Source organism: Rousettus aegyptiacus, unplaced genomic scaffold, assembly GCF_014176215.1.
Source record: "Rousettus aegyptiacus isolate mRouAeg1 unplaced genomic scaffold, mRouAeg1.p scaffold_m13_p_14, whole genome shotgun sequence".
NCBI lineage: Eukaryota > Metazoa > Chordata > Mammalia > Chiroptera > Pteropodidae > Rousettus > Rousettus aegyptiacus.
In genome coordinates, this window is record NW_023416289.1 from 60,880,710 (window position 1) to 60,889,061 (window position 8,352).

Here is an 8,352-nt window from a genome sequence, read left to right on the forward strand (position 1 = left end):
TTACTGAGATGCAGAACCGTGGAATAAATGTAGGGATCAGGCGGGAAAATAGGGAGTTCAATTTCTGACTTTTGCATATGGAAGAAATCTGTGACAGTTCACGGGACCTCCAGGGTCTGTGCGTGGGGGATCCCCAGGCAGCCCAGGTGACAGGCGGCAGCTGGGAGTTACGCCCACACCCATGGCATTTCATGCCATGGGGCGTCAGTCCTTTACACTGTGCCGAAACGTAGTGTCTTAAAACAACAGTCACTTACGATTTCACTTCTCTGCACTTGCTCGAGATTGTGGACGAGACGTAGTTTTCTTTCCCGGCCCTCCGTCTCCCCTAAATTTCGCTCATGTACTAAGCAGTTCATTCTTGAGCTCAGCGATGTCTCTTCTCATACCTTCCCATCCCTACCTGAGAGAAGCCAGTGGGCTCGCTGAGCACTGTCCCTGGCGGTCACGGTGCCAAGCTGCACGGGGTCATCCGTGGAGCGTCCAGGTCACCGCTGGCCACAATTCCTCCTCTGTCCCACTGCTGCTCAGCACGGACCGCCATTTTTCCATCCTGGACAGGTGGCCGTGTCCTTGCCGTGTGTCCAGCCTCCGTGCACGGAAGGTTCCCCTGCCCTCTTCCAGTTTTCCCTAAAAGTTCCTCGCTGCGTTTTCCACCCACACGTACTGTTCCATTCCAAACCCAGTGCCACCAGCTTCGTTTTTGTCACAGTGCCACTGCACTACTGAGTTCCCATGTGTGCATCAAACTCTCCCCCAGAAGCTGTGCCTGAGAACTCATCATTTCTGTCGAATCTGTGGGTCAGCTTCGTGGTTCTGACCCATCCAGGCCGGACCGCCTAGGATGGCCTCACGCATGCAGTTTGGCTTGGCGGCAGGTTAGGTGACCGGGATCACTTGGCAAGATGCCACGCATCCTCCAGCCAGCTGGCCCAGCCTCCTCCTCCGAGCCGTGACGCGGTCCAGGGGAGCAGGGGACGGCAGGCCCCATTGGGCAAGCGCTTTCCTCTGCATCTCTGCTTGTATCACCTCTGCAGTTGTCCCGTCACCAGAAGCCATGCACGTGGCCAGACCTAGAGAGTGTGCAGATGGGGACCGCCCTGTGGCTTGGATGCGGGGACTGAAATTATTGCAGCCCTTCCCTGACACATGGAAATACGTAATATGGAGAGGCTCCCGCCGTGGCTAAGGATGCCATCGACAGGGGAACGGGGACCAGTCAACGGGCTGGAGTGACACTGGTCAGAAAGTCCGGCTGACAGCAAGGACAGAGGTGCGGAAACAGAGAGGGGGGCTGATTGAAAAGGAGGCGGCTCGTCAGCACTGCCGATGAGAGGGAAAATGAGGCTCCGGCCATGTGGGAAAGATCCGGGGAGGGCGGTTAACCCACCCTGAGCAGGATGGAGGCTCAGACGTGCGTAGTTCCGTCTGTGGAATAACCCATTGTTGTTCGTTGTGCCAAAGCCTTTCCTGTGTAGGGCAAGGAATTTTTTAAATTCTAACTTGCAGTCACGCTACACGTTACCAACCACATGGAAGATTATCACAAATCTGCTCTCAGTTCATGGCAGTGAGGGCACACGGCACTCTCTGATGCATGTCTGTGGCTTTAAAATACACACCAGGCTCTATTCCTGTCCCCGCCAGAATCCTGGCAGGGCCGTTGGTAGACGGATGGGTCCAGCTGGCAGCCCCATCATCGGGCACCTGGGGCGGAGGTCTACGTTTGGAGTGGGAACACCACAAAGAACATGATAACCCTTCAAAGTGTTTCTTGAAGTTTTGTTCAAGATTGAGAGATTGAGAAGAGAAAGCTAAAATCATAAATAAGAAAGAAGATTGTTCGTTTCTTCCTTTCAGTTGAAAATCAGAATTTATCATATTCCGAAAGCGCTCTAACATTCCGACTCCTTGGAGTCGTTTTCTGATTCACAGAGATTTCATCGGACACGGCGGGAGCTGGCCAGCCGTGCGAGTTAACGGCAGAAGGAACATGGTCTGTCACGCGCACAACTTCTCGAGTGTTCTCTCCAAACGTTTATGGTTTTATAACACAGAAACACTCTCAAAATGCATATAAAACACTGAGACATATGGAAAAAAGTAATCGTTTATATCCAGCATATGGATGTTCATGTATACATCACTTTACATCACTCGATTCCAGAAACTCAGCCGGTCCTTTTCTGGAGCGTGGCCATGGCCACCACTGAAACTTAACATATTCGCACTCTTGTTACCAATGTAGAAAACACCTGTCTCCCCACTCTACTGACCGTACCATGTAAGTTCACTTTGTGTGAGTTGCCATTTCAATAGGTGACAATTAGTACATTTTTATTTTCTTGATTTCTCTGTAAGATTAAGGACCTTTTTATGTTTCTTGGTAATGCGTATTTTATATTCTGCGAATTTCCTGTTGGCTATAAGTTGCTCATTTTCTCCATTGGGTGGGTAATTTGTTATCTTAATCATTTTAGAAATCTTTATTCTAGAGGCTAAATCTTTGTCAACTACAAGTGTTCCAAATATTTCTTCCTATTGGTGGATTATTTCACTATTTTTTGAAAGTAATTTTATGTTAATTTAAACTCACTTTTGGCAATATCATAATAAAGAAACAACTTTTTTTTCTAGATGAATGATACAGTAAATTACGCCAAAATTATTATTGTAACTTTTTTAGATTTAATTTTATACTTAAATTTGCAAGAATTGACAGAAGGCTCCCATATTCTCTTTACCCAGATTCATCAGATGTGTATATTTTGCCCCTATTTGATTTATCCTTCCTGGCATTCTCAATAGGTATAGACATGGGTGGATATAGACACAAGCTATTTATTTCCAAACTATTTGAAAATAAGAGCGAAAAGCATGTCCTTTCAAACCTAAGTGAAGTGGACTAAATACATCTCTAACAGCACTGACATTCTCTTACGTAGGCACAATTCAGGAAAGTTAGGATTGATTAAATGCTATTATTTAACCCACAATCTATATTCAAATTTTGTCAATTGTGCCAATTAATATTGAGGGAAAAGATTAAAATTACTCATGAATAATTAAATATTACTTTACAACCAGTATTTCAGGATCCAGGATCACATGTCATGCTTAACGTCCAAGTCTTTTTGGTCTCCTTTTATCAGAGTAATTTCTCAGTGTTCCTTCTCGATTCTTGATTTTTATGTTTTTGAAGTGTACAAGTCCGTTAGTTTGTAAACTGCCACTTTGTTTATGTTTGCCAGATTCTGCCGTGTGGTTGGATTTCTGTTATGCATTTCTAGCAAGAATGTCATTGATCTGGGTCCTTAATGCATCGTTCAGAAGACATTTAATATTGTTTCATGCCGGTTTTGGTGACACTGACTTGGATTACTCGGTTAAGATAAGAAGTTACGTTTTTCCATGATTAACATTTTCCCTTTGTAATTATAAAAATAATTTGTGGGGAGGTACTTTGGGATTACGTAAATATTCTGTTCCTTTTTCACTCATTGTTTTAGCATGAACTAATGACTTTCTGATTCCTTCTTTATCATTCTTTAGTTATCAGTGAGCGACCTGATGCCAGGAAGATGTTTCCTTCACCCCATCCATTTATTTATTGTTTACGTCAGTGTAGACTCGTGGTTCTCATTTCACTCATTGTGTTTGAATCTATTTCTGCCTTCGTTTATTTTTTAAAACTACTTTTAAATTTATAGATCAACTCTTTAGTACAGAGAGTTCCCATATTCTTATTCAGAGTTCCTACCAAACGTAATATAGCATAACTATGGTACATATGTTATAAATAATGAACCGATATTGATAAAATACCGAATGAATTTTATTTGTTCCAGAATCCCACGTTACACGTACTTGTCATGTCTTCTTCAACTCTCCAGGCCTGTGACAGTTTCTCAGAATTTCCTTGTTTTTTGATGACTTAGCCATTTTCGGGGCCTGCTGAGCAAGTGTTTTGTAGACTGTCCCTCAGCCGGAATTACTGGATGCTTTTCTCGTGGTCAGACCGGGTCTGTGGATGTTGGGGGAAGCTCGCCGAGAGGAAGTACTGTTTTCATCACATATCAACGGTGCATACTATCAGTATGACTGCTGATATTGACCTTGAACTGTTGGCTGAGGCAGTGCTTGCTGGTTTCTAGCCTGTGAAGTTACTTCTGCCCCATTTTCCATACTGTGCTCTTTGGAAATAAGTTGCTATGAGCAGCCCACTCTTGGGGAGTGGGGAGCTACGCGTTACCAGCTGTGTGTGTGGAGGTGTGTCTACACAAATTTTTCAAGATTCTTCTGCATGGGTTGCCCTGTTTCCTCTTTTATTTATTTATTAAGTTCATTTATGTAAGTATGTACTTGTGGATATTTATGTTATATTTTAGGATAAAATCCAACACAACTTTATTTTGACGCATGAATTTTCCCAACGCTCCTTCCTTCTCCCTGACTTCTACATCTTTTGATATGTCCCCACGTTTTTTAAAGCACTTCCTTACCCTCACATTTTTTTTTCAAAAAGAAACTCTTCGGTCCTTGCTTTTCTGATTTGAAATATCTTATTTATAACATAAATTTCTCATACACACACGGTCTGTATTCAGTTTAATACTTTTTCCATTATCTCTTCTTCACCAGCACCGTGGACCATCCAGAAGTGGCAAATGCCACAGCATAATCATGAGGCAAGGGCTTTTCTGTAAGCCCATAAGCCCTTGAAAAGACCTTAAAATGAAGTGACTTAAGCAGGATTTTGTCCATAGCTTAAAAATGGCTCGGCTTAGGAAATTTGCTGTGACTCCCCAGTGTCCTTGTTGGTTATGGATTTCTTCAAGTCTTTTACTTTGTTTCCTTGTTGCTTTTGTTTTATGAACTCTCAATTATCCGGTACCTCTCCCACTGCCTCATATGGTCTTTTTCTGCATATTCCAAGTAAGATGTGCACGTGCACACACACACACACACACACACACACACACACACATGCAACACACACACTCCCAGAATCACTGTTCATTAAATTAATGTTCCTGGGGTTTGGAGTTCGAGAGGTCTCCTGAGCCCAGACAAAATGTTGGATTGTAAGGGAACCCACTCGAGCCCCGCCCCGTGAGTGCTCACAGCAGACTTTATTTTTCAGCCTTTTCTCTGCACATGGAGAGAACCCTCTGCGCCCCTGTTGCCGAAGCCCCGAAATCTGCCTGCGAAAATCAAAGTCAGTATCCGGCTTCCAAGAACCTGTCCGCGCTGAGAATATTTTCCTGGTGAACACTGACCTCACTCGCATGTGAGGTGCGCGTGTTAGAATTGCAGGCAACTTCCAAAAAGCCGTGTTACGGCGCCATCTATCATCGGAAAATGGAAGTGTGGGAGCGAAACATACACCGCGGAGAACCCGGGCGCCCAGCAGCGGCCAGAGGGCGTGGCCGTTGGGAGTAGAGAGATCAGCGTCCCGGGAAAACCGGTGTCTCAGGAACCGCGATGCATAGAGTAGAATACCTTGTAAGTTACGCAATTGAGAGAAGCTGACTTCGACTATTTTTTTAATTACAGAAGTTTACAAGTTAAAAGATTCATGTACTGTATTTCTCTTTTCTATTTCATTCCACGCTGCCTTTTAAAGTTAACAAGCCGGATCCCTTCTGATCTCGGAAGCTAAGCAGGGTCGGACCTGGTTAGTACTTGGGTGGGAGACCACCTAGGAAGACCAGGTGCTGTAGGCATAAAAAATAAAAAAAAAATAATAATAAGGGATTGTAACCTGACAAGGTCCTTGCAGTTTGTGGGGTTAACCAAGGGTTGCCTTGCCTAAAAATAAACAAATAAACAAACTTGTGTATACATTCAGGGTTTTCAGGATGTTTACAAATATATTAGAATCTATATCTGTTTCTATACTTACATATAGGTTTGGATGCAGATTTAGATGAAAACATAGGTATCAGATTTTTCATAACATTTTCAAATATATTCAACTGGATATACATTTATATATTTAATATGTAGAAATAAATATAATAGAATACATATGTGATATTCACATTTTCCAAATTGATTTTTATTTGTTTATTTATATTGATTTTTATAGTGTTTTTCTGTGTCACTATACAGCTACATTATTTTTCTTAGCATTTTGTATTTCAAATTATGTACACCCTTTATTTTATCTATGCCCCATTGATAAACATTTACTTTATTTTTCACTTTTGCAGAAAATGCCGCAGAGGACTAAAGTTTTACCCTTTAGCAAAAATAAAAGTGGAGGGTCAAAAAGAGGCTATGGCAACATTTGTCTTACCTTAAAACGTGTAAGTACCAAATATGCAGTTGTCAACCCTGAATATTGGCAAATTCATCAGGCTAACATGGTTTTTGTTACCACTTTAATCTTTTGAAAACGACTGCCTCGAATGATTTAATGTGTGTTTAAAATTGGTTGCTTTTGTTTTTCTTATTAATTTGGAGTTAGTCTGTATTCTGAGTATTACACTAAAAACTACACTACGGATACCATATTTTCTAAATGTTTGACTATTTGTAGTCTTATTCAAGCTATTTTACCTAAACACTTTTATAGAAAAAATATATTTTTATTATTTCTGGATTTCATGCATCTATATAAAAACTATTTTTTCATTTAAAACACTTTTATTACACCCGGGATTTATGTACATACGATGGCAAAGATGGAGAATCTAAGATTATTTTATGAATGAATGGCTGATGATGCTTTTTAAAAATTATCCATGCACTGTAGGTTGTGGATTTTAATTAAAAGTCCGATTGTATTAAGGCAAATTCTATATTGTATAGAAATACATTCAGTTGCGGGGAGTGTTACTTTTACCATTTTGGTGCATTTGCTTTGTACTGAGTTGGTTCTGGGACATCTGATTAAGTACCTGAAGGCACATGCTGCTTTGGAACTTCTCAATGGGTCAAATGCAGCATTTGTGAAATGACCTGTAAGAACGCAGGTACAGAACCTGCAAACTGTAGGGCTCGGCAAAGCGACTTGAAACGCTTCGTCCCCAGCGCAGCGGGAACAGTTTGCTTTGCGCTCTGCTCTGACACTTGTCGCGCAGCGCGCTGTGGAGCGGGGCGGAAACGGGCTTCCGGAAGCGTTTCCCCGCCCCCCCCTCCCTTGACTAGAACAGCCCCGGCTGCCCGTGACGGAGCTGAGTCTCCGGCGCCCGTGTCCGCCCCGCAGGGAAGCGCCTCACTGTGCGCCTGGGGCCGACGATCCGCTCCCCATCCGGGCGCGGGCCGGGACACGTGACAGGCGGCTTCGGCTCCGCGACCTGGTCCTTCCGGGTTTCCGTCCGCGCGGCTTCCGGCCGGTCCGCCCGCGTTTGAGGCCCCCGCGCAGCCGGGCCCGCGGCCGATTGTTCCGCGCAGACGGGACGTGGCAGAGTTGGTCCCGGGGGTCTCGGCCGCTGGGCTTTGGGGTTCGCGTTTCGGCGGTTAGCGGATTTGGCTTTTTCTAGACAATGCGGAAGTGTGGTGTCACATCCATCGACGTGTACGTCTGTCCACAAGGCCGATGTCGTTCATAGTCTTCCTTTTTGATGTTAGTGCTTAATTCCATTGGTCAGGACTTCGCGGCCGTTTGCAGTGACGCTGGCGTTGAGGCTCGTGTGGCGTTTGCCCGTAGGCCCCGTTGTTTAAGGCTGTGAGTGTTCCAGACTCATCCACCGCACCAGCTCCAAGAGCAAAATTTCTCTCAGAATTTAACGCATTATCTGAAAAATCCTGTGATTATTGCCAGCGTAAAACTTTGCTTCCACATCAAAACTTCTTGTGATTTACCCCAGGCTTTTACATTCAGTTTTAGTTTAACTTAAAGTTGTTTGATGAGTTTCAAAACGGCTTCTCAGGGACCCTTTATGAACCCCTGTTGGCCACCCTGCTGCTTTTGACCTCTGCCCCTGACCTCATCGTGCACCTCCTGGGCTTCCGCCGTTCGTCTCACATTGAGCCCCTGCCCCTCCTATGCTCAGGAATCTCTGTCTGTGCAGACACCTCTCCACTGGTTTGTCACACAAAATGAGCAAGGTCTGCTCTCCTTCTTACGCATTTTAAATTATTTGGAACTTACCCCTGGTCTTCCGTGCTCTGAAAATTATTATAGAAGTTAATTAACAAAGATAAAGGGGAGCAGAAGCAGGGGGCAATCCAATAACGTGAAATTCCTGATGTGACGTTTAGCATGTTCAACTCTCAACCCTATAATCTTCCTTTATAGACTATTCAGCAGCGTATACGTTGTTATGTTGCTGTTTTTAACTTTTTTTACTTTGTTAAATAGATTTTATTTTTAGAGCACTTTTAGGCTCCCAGCAACATTGA

At 43.7% G+C, this 8,352-nt stretch overlaps 1 long non-coding RNA gene across 2 annotated transcripts; it reads left to right on the plus strand.

Annotated features, from left to right (window-relative positions):
• Positions 1-1,219: 1,219 nt before the first annotated feature.
• LOC107515762 lies at positions 1,220-6,791 on the plus strand. Of its 2 annotated transcripts, XR_004954388.1 has the most exons (4): positions 1,220-2,284; positions 3,252-4,269; positions 5,144-5,505; positions 6,216-6,791. It is a non-coding gene; the product is annotated as an uncharacterized LOC107515762 (long non-coding RNA). The 2 variants fall into 2 exon arrangements; XR_004954387.1 differs by having other exon boundaries at positions 1,220-4,269.
• The last annotated feature ends 1,561 nt before the right edge of the window (positions 6,792-8,352 follow it).